Source organism: Homalodisca vitripennis, chromosome 3 (assembly GCF_021130785.1).
Source record: "Homalodisca vitripennis isolate AUS2020 chromosome 3, UT_GWSS_2.1, whole genome shotgun sequence".
Taxonomy (NCBI): Eukaryota; Metazoa; Arthropoda; class Insecta; order Hemiptera; family Cicadellidae; genus Homalodisca; species Homalodisca vitripennis.
Window position 1 is genome coordinate 87,714,601 of NC_060209.1, and position 16,568 is coordinate 87,731,168.

The 16,568-nt window shown below is 33.2% G+C and overlaps 1 pseudogene; it reads left to right on the forward strand.

Moving 5' to 3' along the window:
- LOC124358273 overlaps window positions 1–16,109 on the forward strand; it is a 61,504-nt pseudogene extending 45,395 nt beyond the window's left edge.
- Window positions 16,110–16,568: the final 459 nt, after the last annotated feature.

A 16,568-nucleotide genomic window follows, 5' to 3' on the forward strand; every position in this document is an offset into this window, starting at 1 on the left:
CTAACCGTCAGATTAAGCAACGTAAATGGCTGGATATTACTATTATCAAAGCATCTGACTGTTCATTATAAGTGTGTAGCCTAATGCTAAACAATTATGAATTAATGAGATATGACAAAGTGTATCATATATGTTTAACCCTTTCGATACACCCCTATTTCGACCCCTACCGATACTAGTACGACTGACGATCGACTTCTGCAGGGGAAATCCATCTATCACACCCTCACCTACATGTATGTAAGTGAGGGTGTGATAGAGGGATTATATGTAGATTCAGTGTTCAATATCAGGTTGTCCTTTAATTCCATGAACTTCCCCCCCCCCCACCCCCCCCCCCCCCCACCCCCCCCCCCCCCCACCCCCCCCCCCCCCCACCCCCCCCCCCCCCCACCCCCCCCCCCCCCCACCCCCCCAAATTGCAAAGAACTTTGGCTCTAAATTAAAGTAAAAAATAGATTGCACTTTGTTATAAGTAAAAAGATTTAAAACCAATATTTGTTATTTTAAAAATGTTGGGTTTAAAAAAATATCTTGGAGTTGCACTTGGAAATTTGCATTATAAAATCAATACATCAACAAGTTAATACAATTTAGTTTTTAGAACAAAAACAATATGTAGCGTATTCCATCTATTAATTATAGTTCTAAACCTGTTTATTTCGACAAAAGCTCAGAGATAAAAAGAGAATGTAAATTGCAGATCAGAGCTTAGAAGTACATTATGAATACCTGCAGCAATGACGATGGTGAAACAGCTAAGGTAATATGGACGTGCTAGAGTTTGGCCAACCACAGAGATAGAATGTGTGCAGAGAGAAACGGTTTGGAGAGTGCGGTTAAATAAGAGAGTTGAACGACCTGGGCGACCTCGACACACTGGTAGTACACCAGAGCAGCATTCAGGTTGACCACAGCAGCAGAGGCCTCTTGACACACAACAAACCTGTCTGGGAACATATACGGACTTGTGTGTAAACTACCAAGAGAACAACTTTGTGATGGCATTAAATCCACAAAATAGCCGTGAAAACATTCATCCTATTTTAAAAAATCCCAAAGTGTAGGGAGGATACTGAGTATTTTTATTATCGACTTATATTATTTGCTATGTAAAGCGTACTTAAATATAATTGAGTATTTATTCATATTATTTATGTTCTTATGAGTAACATTACCCCAAGCATTGTGTGTAGGTAATAGTGCTGTGGTCTCAAGAATTTGTTGGTAGGACACAGTGAAGATGGACAAATGTTTAACATCCTTATCCAAATTATCTGCAACATAGAACTACCAAATTAATCAATAACGAACAAATAAAAAGTCATTAATAAATGTTAACCTAAATTTGTTACTTCAAGAAGTGAAGGGCTTGTTTAATCGTGACTTAGTATTCTTTATCAGTTATAATTAAAAAAAATATCTTTTTAATGTCCATAAACAATTACAATAATAATAAAGTTGAAACCAATATACATTTATACTTATACATGATGTATAAGAACTTACATGATTTTCATTGAAAAACCCCACCCCCCTTGAGAGCCACACTATTTCGGTATTTTATGTTTATCTTTTTCCATATACCAAAATAGATAAAGACTGAGAGAGGATTAAGCGTATTAACCGGAAGAAAGTAACAAAGCAAACCAGTTTTACGGAATTCAAAGATAAAGCCGCCTCCAGACCGAAGCTGACCTTGGCACCCAGGAGAAAGAGAACTGTTACGATGACCCTTTAATGCGATCCAGAGTCACGGAGACAGTCCGGCTACTGGGTTTTTGTCTTGGTCACGTTCTTTCTCAGTTCTCAGTGTTGGGGGGGGGTGACAAAAATAATCGCATTTACTGGAGACCTAACTAAGAGGTCGGGCACCGTGAACCTCCGCTTTCCTTGAAGTCTCGGCGTTGGGAATATTGTTCGTTTTTCCAAGTAGGAAAGATGATTAACGTTCATTTGCTAATGCCTATCTGACTAACTACTTGCTCTAGTAATCATGAATAATTACCAAAATTACTTCATCGATGGACCTCATGAGGCGTCCATCATGAACACGGCCGTAAACCATGAGGGGGGGGGGGGATCTAATCTCTCCCATGTCCGCCGTAACCAGATTACACAGAAACTTTGTATTAAACACTTCAGGAGATCCAGTAGAATGTTAATACTAATTAAATTTTAGCTCTTTCTTTGTCACTTTAATTCTGGTCAACAAAAAGCTGACTTACCCAATGAATCGAATACAGCCTAATTTAAAAAAAGACGTTTAGAAGCGATTTTGGGACAGAACTATACTGAGTTAACCAATAATTCATACAGATGAAGAAGGAAGGCAATGATTAGATTTAGTTAAAATACTAGTGAATATTGAGTTTTTATCCTCCCGGACTCCCTCTTCCTCTTACTGCAGCCCCTCCTGACCAATCTGGCGCTGTTACCAGACGACCTCTGGAATCGTTGATTCATCTGAAGGGGTCCAAAAAAAGGTGACGACGTAAGGAGCTCAAAACGAACTAGTTCTGCATTGTTACGACCATCACTAGAGCTAAAACCTCAAAATTCTCCATTAAACCAATTCAACTCCTTAAAAACTTTTTCCGCCCCAAATGATTTATTATAAGCGGTTAAAAAAGGTTACGTCTACCCTAGATTAATCTGTAAATTGAATTAGACCTCGCCCAATGATTCATACAGCTGTCAAGAAAAAAAAAGAATGGTGTTTAGATGAAAGTTTTAAACAAAATAAATTCACACCACGATGATTAATTAATATGGAACGTCCAAAGGCTAGTTTAATGATGTGATTTACAAATCCTAATTTTTAGGTTTAATTTAGTGTTTCAAGATAACTCGAAAGTTGAGTAATGGCATCTTCAAAATTATGTAAACATTAGAGGCAAAAAAAACCCCGAGTTCGTGTGGAATTCATGATCCCGTAAAAAAAATGTTGATGCGAAGATTTTGCAGCTCACTGACTATTTTTTGCAAAATTTAACGAAAATAAACTAATCATTATGTGCTGACTTGGTCCAACAAGAAAAAGTAAATTGTTTATGAAGCCAATTAGCTACTTATTCATATATTACGGGAACAGAATAGAAGATCGTCGTGAAGATCGCTATTTATATTATGAAGCAAGTACTGGTATGGTTTTTTTTTCACATCCTCAGGTGCTGAGTAAGGTCACGACTAGAGTTTTCTAAAGACTGTCGCGCTGAATTCTGGAAGACAAAACAGGATGAGAGCCTGAACTTGTAATGCACGGGGCGAGTTAGTTTTCTAACTGTTCCACTCACATTAAGGCAGGCGAAATAGGGTTGTCACTGAGTAGGCTACACTTAAGTTCTTTTAGTACATCCTTTGTTTCAACTACATAACCTCGATGATTAAAATTCCTACATCGAGTCCTTTCTATTGACGACACTGCCACCAAATGTAAATTAACATAGATATTCACAACAGACTATATTTGTAGATTAATTACCAATAAATATGAGTTTTATTTGACATACCTTTACTCCAATCCAAAGTTCGAAACTGAATACTCGAATTCTATAAGACTTAAACCTACAATGATTCTTCCCACCGAGAGGCCACCAAGAAACCACCTAGCGATCAAGAGAAAAATTACAAATGCTTGAGTGGTCACGGACATGGTTTGAGTCAGCTCCTTGTTTCAGAGGAATTCGCGGATTTAGCCATACTCGCGAACCTTGTGCACGATTTATTAGCATTACCGTAGTAAGATGTAGAAACACCTGAAGATGAAAGTATATTCTTGATGTAGTCTGCGTCCCTTGATTACCTGGGTTGGAGAGGTAAACCCATTTTTTTAACAAGTTAATGTTTGTATGTAAAAAGGGCAAAATCATGAACAGATGTTCGTTTGAAGAGAAAAGTCCTACTTAGAAAGACGTGTATTTAGTAATAAGACATCTATTACAATACATCAGTGGGTAGAGGAGAGTTCCTCCATAACACGAACAGTTCGTGGCTTCTTAAACATAAACTATAAAAACATCGGACACGTTTCTACAACAAGCAATAGTACACTACAATAAATTATGATCATCAGCTTAATACGGAATAATGGAAGAATTAGTCAAGTTCGTATAGGTACTCTATAAGAATATTTTAGAATGATAAAAATACCGAACTGAACAAGTTTTTTTGTTGATTAAACAGAAAAATAGATTAAGGTAACAATGTTCCAATACATCACAACATCCGGAAAGCCCAGGTTGTAGGAATGTTAGTTGTTATATAGGATTTAGTACCCCTTAAACGCCCTAGAGTGTTGTAATAATAACTTGTGTACACAAATTATTTGTTTAAAAATAATAAAACGTAACGAAAACCATTTTACACGGTGTTATTAGTAATGATCACAAAGTATTGATCTGTCTAATTAATTTGATAGATCGGCATTTAACCATGGGTATTATAATGAACAAATAATTATTCGACAGCGTTGCAACTTGTGAATCCCCCCCCCCCCCCCACCCCCCCCCCCCCCCACCCCCCCCCCCCCCCACCCCCCCCCCCCCCCACCCCCCCCCCCCCCCACCCCCCCCCCCCCCCACCCCCAATTTCTCACTAGCTTACGATACTGTATGGAGAAAAGACGTTCCAGCGATGATTTATGACCTAATCTCTGGCTCTCTCCTTTTACCAACTAGTGAGCTCTATGCTGAGTGACTGATTCAATGCTGTTTATCTGGGAAGTAAGGAGAGAGTTATAGATAGATTCATGATGGGTTTCCCTAGGGTTTTCGATCTTTGATCTAATTATTTTTAACATTTTTACTACTGATATTCCAAATCGCAGTCTAGAAAGTGTATCTACACCAATGCTGTTTCTGATAGATCACAACACTGGGAAGTATACATGAAGGAAACTACTGTTCAAAGCCGATCTTGTTGTTCTTAGTAAAACTGTAACCTTAAATCAGGTTTTTATTTAATATAAGTGGTCTTCCTTACTATCTCAAATAACACGGTGACTAGCTTTGCCACATTCTTAAAACGTGGTTTTAGTGGTTCGGTCACTCTAGAGTCCAGAACGATCTCAAAGGTTATATCTCAAGTTTAGCACAATTATCTTTGATAGCGAAATGCACAATTATCATGTGAACATCACCGCAGACGTTATGGGACCGAAGTTTATGTACAATTAAAAAAGAAAAATGAAGATTACATCGGTGGTTTTAATGATTTATTCGACTCCTCGACCAAGTAAGACGGTTGTAGTATCCCAAACCATCATTAGATCAGTTATTCTTGTTTTAATTCTTTTACGAGCAATACATCTTTTATCTCAATTAACAAATGAAAGAACAATGAAATGGTGTTTGATTAACAGCTTCCGTACTGATTGATGTCAGATATGAAATGAGGACTATACGAGGACTGAACTCTGCAATTGTGGAGCGATGACACATCATACGCATAATTGTCTTTTGTAATGGACTAAGCGTTAGTGAAGCTTATCACTTGTGGGCCTGGAAAAATTGCATTCCTCTCTGTCTGTCTGTCTATCCGCACAATATCTCGAATAAATAACTGACCTTTGGACCCATGGCTTTCATTTCTATATGATGAACAGTGAATTCGATGATGATGTATGTCCACTCTATGGAATTTGGCGGAGCTAATACTTTTTACTCTTATGAGTAACCACAATAAATGGTGACTAAAATAAATCTGTAAACCAGCAGAGTAATATCGTCTGAGGTTTGGACATGTGACGTATTAATACATGTAGCTTATTCGTACACTAAAATAAAAAAGAAAAGTAGGTGACAAGATTTGATTTAAGCGCTCTCTTGCCATATGGAACTCTCCCTACTTTACCGGAATGTTTATAATCTAAACATTGCTATGAAACTTAACTTGATTAACAAATATGTGAATATATCATTTGGGAAGATATCTCGAGAAAGATTTCATATTATTATGTAGACTTTAAATTGTGCACGAAACTATTATTTTACATAAAAATAATGCTTTTTATGATGGTGCATATCTTTCCGTGGAATTTCGGTGAGCGTCATTGAAACCTATCACTCAGCGGGCTAACACAATTTCTATTGTGTTTACCGGGGGATGTAAAAATTACTTTTCTGTATCATGACTGTGTCTATCATTCCACAAGTCATCTTGTCAAGAGCTATGGACTTGAGGTTTTTGCATGCAACCTCAGCGAAGCCTGTTACGCGACACGTGGTGTGGCGTACTCCTACCTTGTCTTATTCTGGAAGAACTGAATTCAATTAGTAGGAGATGACTTCTGCAATCAAGTCAACGTTCTTCTGAATCGAACCAAAAAGTTCGGCGACGACGAAGCTCAAAACGAACACTTCCATCGTTACGACATAAGAGACACCGAGATAACAAAATAAAGTGTAATATAGATAGGGAGCTGTTCTTATTGTCTCATCATCAGGTGCACAACTGCAGGTAGGAGATGTTATACACATCTTGTACTATTATGATGACTATCAGCATGGATATATAGACTCCCAGAGAACCTCATGCCGTACCATCTGCCGGTTAAGACTCGTGAATGAGAATATCTTTTAGGATCTTTATTGGAGAAACTAAATTTAGTTAGCAAATAAGCTTTTTCATTTGATCAAGGCCTTTGAATTACCTTTGTGACAAAACTATCATTTTTAGGAGGTGCAACCAGTTGGAGAGATTTTTATTGTTCATCTACATTTTACTTGACCAATACAATCATCCTTGGTAAAAGTGTTTTTCTACAGGAGCTATGTTCTATAATATCACTTCCTGGTAGCTTAGCCTGCTGTGAACCTAGTTCGTATGAGATTCTGGCAAGAGGTTTTTGCACCCTAGCACATAATTATCTCAGCCTGACCTAAAGTAATACGTTTAACACTATAATACCAGATCAGCGATCAAAAAAGTAATTCTTTGAACAGAAGAACTGCCTAGCAATTTCATATTTTATAACTGTAACGTAGGTTATATAATCAAAATAATAATTAAATGTTTTACGAACTACTAAAATAATGTTATAGTTAATAACAGAGATTATTATTTTTTCCTAATTTCCCCTTAATATTATAATGTATTAAAATATCTGAATGTAAATTGGAATTGTAGAGGCAAAGTATAAACAAACGTCTACGGACCGATCTATGATTTTGTGCAAGGTACCTATGTAAGTATAAACATAAAATATGTAATTGTTACAATCATGTTTAACAGATTTATAACAATAAAATTAGGTTTAAGTGCTCATAATGTAACTAGAAAGTTATTTTAATAATCTACCATAAGAACAAACACAACAGCAGTAGAAAATTTACGTCTCGCTAATAATTGGGTAGCGCCTACATAAAACGAAAAACGCTTCTCATTCAGTTGTGTACATATATAGTGTCATACTGATTGAAGGCGATAAACCTAAACTTCTGTACAATCGTGTCAGATAGTAGACCTGCTGAAGCAAAAAAATAACTTGTAGAAAACTTTCTTTTTAGACCAATCAATTTTTAAAATTATATTTTTTACTGATAGTAGACTACTATGGACACACACACACACACACACACACACACACACACACACACACACACACACACACAACAATATTTAATATGAATTAAATCGATCCTCTTACATAGTATAGAGGATAAATTTATTAATAAAATATAATATTTGTATACATTATTTTAAAATAATTCAATTTCTTAATAAATTTAATTAATTAAATTGTAAATTTATGATACAATAAAAATTTAACTAAATTGTTTTTACTATTATTTTACTGTAATCCATTTAGCCTTCTTTTGAAAAAAGAATGTTTGAAGTCCTGTATCTCCATAGTGATGTTTATTGATTAAGTTGCCCACAGTAACTCATATATTGTGTAGTGAGTGATATTTTACTTCATTATGAGTAATACAAAATTTATAAATAGACATATGGCTCATTTTTACTTTTACATTAAGTTACATCATACTTAGTTTTACATCAGTATTTTTTGTATTGTACCCCTTCAAGCTAGCTAACTTATGGACATTTGCAATTCAAGAATATTATATGTATTCTTATATATATATATATATATTATATATATATATAATATATATATATCATATATATATATATATGCTGAGTCAGATACTTTATTGAATTTATTTTTTACTTGACAAATTAAATTCATATTTTTCTTCATTTCTTTTATTTTTTCTTATTCTAGAATAAATATTTTATAGAAGACAAACTAGTTTTAAAAACACAAATGCAGCACTTTATAGTTGACCATAAAATAATTTTAAAAATGTATCCGCCAAAATGAAGTATTGACTTGTATAATATAAAAATAAAACCAGACATCTAAATAGATATTTGAATGATAGTACACAAACTAATTATAATACTCTTACATATCATATGACAGCAATGTTTGTATTTATTATTCGGAAAAGCAATTTGTCTCAGTTAATTTAAACTTCAACATTCATACTGTGTTTAGTATGTAAATTGCTTTCTTCAGCACCACATTGCCCTCCCACAAAGAAATGAGAATGGAATCACGCAAAGTCTTTATAAATATTAGTTTATAACTGGAACAAGGAATGTTCTCTTTTCTGCCAGTGCTGTGAGGAAGTCACGAGAATGGCATGTCTTCAGGGTATGAAAGCTTTTAGTTTGATCCACTATCTGGCAGGCTTCTACACAGGAGAAGGGTGTCTGCCAGCCTACAAGGTTTACAGGAACCTGAGTGATGCCCTCATCTTTGTTGTCCTATCCTCTACAGTTTGTCAGCTGTTGACTTCTCAATTAGAACACAAGGAATCTCTTTCAGTCAGTTGTGTAGTCTGCATTTCTTACACTTTGGCCCTCTACTATTCTCTCTGCTTTCAAGTTCAGCATCAAAAGATCTCTCAGATCTTCTCACTTCTTGAGAAAATCAGAGTGTCTCTGACTGAAGTAACTGACAAAGGAGCGATCACCAAGTCTTTTCAACTTGATATGAAACGTTACACCAGGAACACATACTTTGGATTGTTTGCATCTTTCATGTCTGCGTTTCTTGTTCTCAGTCCAACCGTTACTACGCAGTGCTGCTTTCCTCGGAATGGATGGCAACAAGCAACTACAGATTGACACTTGGTGCCCTTTTGATCTCCAGACGGGTTATGTGTTCGAAGCTACGGTGACCATTCAATTCTTCACGGTGTTTTGGGTTGCCCTCAGATTCTTTGCCAACAACTCGTTCTTCTTGTTCCTGATGAAAGGAAATATCAGACTCTTCGAACATCTGATAGCATTTGGAGAAAGCGTAATAGAGCTAAATCCAGTTCTCACACTTCAAACAAAAGAGGCTGGCCAAAAAAGTCGTAAGAGATTACACTTGCGTTTACTCCAACCGATTTTGGAACACAGACAGTTTGGTGATGACCTGAGAGTTCAGGTTTCTGAAATACAAAGGGAATTCCACTTTGAAACAGTCCGAAAGGAATATGAAACTGTTCATAAAGAATCACCAATTAATATTGAGGTAATGTACAGCTTAAAACTGACATTAAATTTGTTTTCTTTAACAGAAAAATTACTGGATAAATGAAATTAAAAATTGCTTATTAAATGTCATAAAGAAGCGTTTAATTATGACTTTGGTTTTTCAGATGCTCTTCAGAAACCTGCCAAATATACGGTCCCGTAATGCTTATGTACTTGCTAAGTTTGATGGCTTTTGCAAGTACTGGAGCTTTTGGTGTGTTACATGTAAGTATTTCTACATTTTATGTGTTATAAATTTAATAGAAACTTGGCAGAACCCTTATAGCATAATATCATATCTACATTAGTGAGCAATGATAAAATATATAGAGTTTATATATATAAACTATATATACTATATATATATATATATATATATATATTTATATATAATATATTGAATCACAAAAAGTACTTGCTCCGCCGGGAGTGATTCAATGTTTATTGAAATTAAATAAGGCTATTGCCATTTATACAATTTAATGTATATATATATATATATATATATATATATATATATATAAAGTCATTAAAAAGTCCTCACAGTATTGTATAAATTAATATTGGGACTATAAATTTACTATAATTTTTATGGAATAATTATGACAATTTTCCAGTAGTGTCTTTTGCAATTTAATTATTCTGTTTATAAGCTGCAAAACCTTTATTCTAACACACCAACATGGTTCAATTATAATACCTTTTTGTTGTGATCTAAGAAGATTGTGTAAATTAATAAGATTTACACCTTTGTTTACCACAATTTAATATCACCATTATAGTGACCACTCAATAATAAATATTTCCATGGATTAAACAAATGTAAACACAGTGCTGTCTTATTTTGTATTTTTACCACATTCCTACTTCTCCACTAAATTAAAAATATGGATGTTTATAAAACAAAAATTCTTTGTAGTGGAATTGAAAATTAAGTACTTAGATAGCCCATCCTGGAAACTAAAACAATAATAAGATAAAAAATAAATGTTCTGAGAATGTCATAGCATTTATAATAAGAACTCAAACAAAAATCATAGATTCAAATTATGATGTAACAGTATTCATTTACTAAGTTTAACTTTCACAACTTGAGCCAGGAAAAGAATATTAAACCATATAGAACAGGACCTACATTGTAAATGTTTCAAACTTTAATCCAGCACAATTTTTTAAAGAGTGAACCCTATGAGGTCGGATTTGTGGCATTGTACTCTACTAATATAAAGATCTTTAATTTGATGAACTACTAGGTCTATGCTCTCATTTAAGATTTCCTTCTGACTCCTTGTGGACCATCCTCCTGATATGACAAAAAATTGCCAGTTATTTCAAAAAGTACATTTTATAGGTGCAGTAATGATGAACCAAGTTTTATTACTTTATCTGTAATCATTTGGGAATTATCAAGCCTGTGCAGGACTTTTTTTTACACTCTGAGTTAAAATTTGCTCCTACTAAGTACATTGTAATCTGATCAAAACCTCAAAACTTTTTCCCCTCCTTGGAATTATGTTACTAACATTGTATGTTACAAGCCATTAATTTTAAAACTCTGCTTTACTTAACTTGAAAATAATGTTAATAAAAGGAAATTTATTTTCTCACTTGGAAGCCTAATTATTATGATCGTTTTATGATCTTAATACATATACGTAAACAATTCATCATTACCAATTGATGGAGCCATTTAATTTAATAATATTTTCATTTTTGTTAGTTATTCTTTTGGTCTATGTGATATTAATTAACGCATCACATATTGTCTTAAAATTAATTATTTGAACCTTGGAATTAATGTTTATAATGTTTTAAGAATTTATGACTAATTAATATGGATTTCAAAAATAACACTCTATCTTCTCATTTATATTATTTCATTGTAACTTGTCACACCAATACGGACAAAATAGCTTATAGTGTTGTTTCCCAGCCACCAAACTGGGATTTGTTTTTCATGAATATTTTCACAGACAAAAGGGTTTCAAGGAATCCAGTCCATAGCAGTCAGTTTCTTCAGTGTCGCTAATCTTCTGTTCCTGTACCAAATGAGCAGGACCGGAGATGATCTCTCACAGAAGGTAAGAAACAATTTATATAGCAAATCTTCTGTTCCTGTACCTCATGTGAAGGACATTATCTGTCACAGGAGGTTGGAAACAATGTCTTTAGTCAAATCTTCTGTTCCTGTACCTCATGTGCAGGACAGAAAATGATCTCTCACAGAAGGTAAGAAACAATTTATATAGCAAATCTTCTGTTCCTGTACCTCATGTGAAGGACATTATCTGTCACAGGAGGTTGGAAACAATGTCTTTGGCCAATCTTCTGTTCCTATACCTCATGAGCAGGACAGGATATGATCTGTCACAGAATGTATGAAACATCGTCCTGTACCTCATGAGCAGGACAGGATATGATCTGTCACAGAATGTATGAAACATTGTCCTGTACCTCATGAGCAGGACAAGAGATGATCTGTCACAGAAGGTAATAAAACTATGTCTATAGCTAATCTTCTGTTCCTGTACCTCATGTGCAGGACAGAAAATGATCTGTTAAAGAAGGTATGAAACAATGTATATAGGTAATCTTCTGTTCCTAGCCCTGTAGGATCACTTATTTTTTGAAAGATAAAGAATGGCATACTGTAAATAGGTTATGCTATGTCCCTGTTACTCAGCAAAAACTTGTTAAACAGGCACTTTTTATGAAAAAAAAAACAAATTTATTGGTTTATTTTGTTTTTAAATAGTGTTACTGGTGCGTTAGTATATTTAATGTGCATAGCGGTGGGAATTTTCATTAAATTCTGTCAAGTCCTGAAAGACCACTATTTCAGAAGATAAATAGGAAACATTCACATGATTAACCCATGACAACATGATTATCATGTTGTGTTTATAGTAAAGTTCCACTCAAGGAAGAATGGCGGAAGCTTCAAAACAACAATTGACTTGTTTAGTGCTTTAAACTAAATTTATGATATTCATTAATGGTTGGTTTTATTTAAAATAATGATAACATTAAAAATAGCATAAAAAATTCATTTAAAAATATTAGGTCTTTATCTTTGAATACAAATTATATATCTTGTAATTTAGCAATAATTAAGATTGATAGTAACTCAAGTATTGACTTGGTATTAAATGTAGAACTTTGTTGTAAAGGATAATAATTTTCTTTGTGCATATAATTTCATACAACATTGTGGTACTCAATGTGTAGTCTATTTAATCTATTCAAATTTAACATTGTCACTTATCTTACCTCATATTATATACTAAGGATGAGCCCAAAGATTTGGAACTAGTTCCCTTTAAACGTTTCCGGAACAGTTCACTTCATCAGAAGTCCATGTTCCATTTGAACACTTTACTAAACATGCTGAGAAGTACCGGGCAATATTGGTCTGTTAGTCAGGTAATGGCAATCTTTTAAGTTGCAACATGTTGCTTCACTGGATCATTCAGAGTGATTTTAGGGGGGCTGTAATTTAAGTTTGACAGTGGTTAATAATTCTTAAAAGTGTTTGTATTAAAGTGATGGAAATCGTTTAAAAAAAATGCTGTTTATTTTACTATTTTAAGTTTTATTTCTCAATATTTAATTATGTTTTAGTTAATAATATTAAATTCTATATGAAAATTTGAAGCAATTTTCAGGGTTTCAAAACTATTGCTTATTGAACTGGTTGTGATTTAAATAAAACATTGTTTAGTTTACTTTGATTATCAATAGTTTATGTTACTGTATTTTATATCTGGAATGGTTGGTTACCTGTAACATATCAGGAATGGATGAAAACCAGTAGAGCAAAGATGTGTTTAAAATTCATTTGTAAATATCATTACAGCATTTATGAAGTAGAATATTTTACACCTCAAATATAACTATTAAAGCATTCTGGAACTTTGTATGTTCTATATCGATTCAGTACAAAATCTGCAACAATAACCAATAATGTAGTTAAGGCAAGAATCTATCGAAACGAAATGTCTGAAACTGACATTTTCTTGTAGAACTAGTTCCGTGCTCGAAACGTTTAGGTCAGAACAGTTCCAGCTATAGAACAGCCTAGCACCTTTATTATATACCTCACTGTATGTACCGGGTATATTATTTATAACATACTATAATTTTATTAATATATTCTTCTCTGTGATGTAACTTATTATTAATGGCGTGACTATTTTAAGAAGTATATCATCTTTCTAGCGATAAGTAGCTGCATAAGTTAATGACTTTAATTCATCCATTTCTTTTTTACTTTCTTCCTCATACAAAAAATAGGGAAAAAGACTGTAATGGTCCAACAAATTTATTTTTCGGTTTCAGTGGATATGTCTATTTCTTGGTCCCCTGAATCAAAAGTTATTCTTGTATTAAATTCTGATTTTTCATTCATATGACGTGTGTAGTCATAATGAAACAAATGGATTGGTACTGACCCAATGTTTGATTTAAGGGTAAATAACAGGATAAGATATAAAAATGTATATTTTTAAGACATTTGATCTATAAATGTATATTTTCTTCAAATATTAACATGTTTTTAAAAATATGTTTAACAATTTTTTATTAAACTTTCAATATCTGTGTTATTTATAACGTCTAGTTATTGATAAACTTAAATTATGTTATAAAATTTAAGATTAAATGTAAACAAAAGGCATATTCAGAGAAAGGAATACCTTCTGGTCAGCAAATGAGTATTAAATATTCAGAACAATCCAAGGTGATAGATTTTGAGTCTGGGTTAGAGATAATGACAGTTGAAGTCCTCTCTCCTCAAGAACACTCTTTATCAGTACTCTCCACATTATACTGTTACCTTGTCAGTTGGATAAGAAATTCACAGATCTATGATCCATAGGAACGAGTCAAATAATGTTAAAAAAAAACAACCAGTCCTATATATATATATATATATATATATATATATATATATATATATATATATATATATATATATATATATGGAGTAATAATGGAGTATTAAAGGACACAATCATTCATAACCTAACAAAAGAATTATCACTCAGATAGACACCATTTGACTTTTTGACTCCCAAATCAATGGTGTTCTTTCTTCGATGAAGAGGCACCTATAAACTAAGTTTCAAACCTCTAGATCTTTCTATGAAAGTTGTTGCACAGTTGAACAAACAATGACACAATTTGAAGAAGCTCCTGTCGAGTTCTTAATAAATATTTCCCCTGAGATCTTATAATATGGAGAAGACAAAGTACGTTTCCCTTTCTACTTGGGTAGAAAAAAATATAAATACCTATTGTAGAAAAAAATATTTTTGATTAAAATACTTAATTTTTGTGTTTCCACTGGATGCTTTATAGTACCACCTGGTTCAAAATGTGTGTTTGCCATATATATATATATATATATATATATATATATATATATATTTATTTACTTTCGTTTTTATTGTTTTCTTTTATATTTTTATATTTTATACAATTTATGCACCTGAAGACGGTTCTCACCGAAATATAGTGCCAATGTTTTAAAAACACTTTATTTTATTTGTACAGTAATTTACTAAAAATAATATATATATATAATATATATATATATATATATATATATATATATATATATATATATCAGTATCCATATGGATGTATTTGTATATATTATATAAACACACAAGAACTTTCTTAAATATGCATTTAATGTTGCATTAATGCAGAAATGAATGGACGTCTCTAAGATCCAAATAATATTGCCAATACGAATGTTAAGTTCAGCTCCATTTCACCTTCCACTTAACTTAATACAGTGTCTGAAGTATAATGCTGTCACAGACTTGACTCGTGGAATCTGGAATCAGTATCCGTCTGAAGAGATCCTACAGTCGGCGACGAAGGAGCTCTAAACAAACTCTTTACATTTGTTTCATCATCAGAGATACCTAGACTACAAAATAATGTAATCCCGATGAAGTGGTGAATCATTGCATTGTCCCAGGTACATTCAAAAGTTGAAGTACTTTTGGATGAGAGCTTAATATGAAAATAAGCAACCTGGAGCCATTCAAGTCAGTGTTAATTGTCACTATATTTTGATTTTGTAACTAAAACCACACCTTGACCAAATACTTAACCCACTTCCAAAACTGATATTGACTTCCAAACATGATCATAAATGCTTTAAATTGCCTAAAATTACGTGACTCCTCCCCATATACAAAGAATTATATCTGAGATCAATTTGTTATTTTGACATAGTGTGGATGTAGTCTTAGGATGACCCTTGTTGGAGCACCAACAGTAACTACAACTGATTTGAGTCTAGATTTGATGACACGGCTATTACTTCACAATTTATTAATTGTTTTGTCGTTTCAGACAAATATTATTCAATTCTGGTATGATTTAGAGTGGAGAAGTTGCTGAAAAACATCTACGGAAGCAGGTGGTATGCCTGCTCTAAGAAGTTTCGGACAAGTCTGCTGTTGCTGACTCAACGAGTCAACATCATAGTGCAGCCCTGCGTCATCGGTGTCCCCAGCATGCCTCTCAGCTGTACTACGTTTGCTTGGGTAAAATGAAAATTGCTTTATGTTTCATAAGTTTTTGCTATGTATAAGACAATTTATCCAGTCACCATTAAATATTTTTTATAATTATAGTGTTAAAACTTTAATTTTCCAAAATATAATAAATTGAACACAATTTTAAAGTATTCAGAAACAGAAGATCATAATAAAATAAAATGCTCTAGAGTGAACATTTCCATTTACCAATGTCCCCCCAAATTTTTGGTTATAAATAAGATTTATTGTTACACTACGAGTTTGAGTTAGAATTAGCTGGTAATTAAAACATTGAGTATTTTTAATTAAAACTAAAACTCTACAGATATTTATAAAAGTGGATAGTACTAAAGATAAAAATGTAGATTTCATGTCTAATCTACCCAATAGCTTGAATTCAATAATTTGGGAACAGGGTATTGTAAATAAACCTAATAATCTTTGTGGCAACAGGGAAAATTGGATAAATGTGTG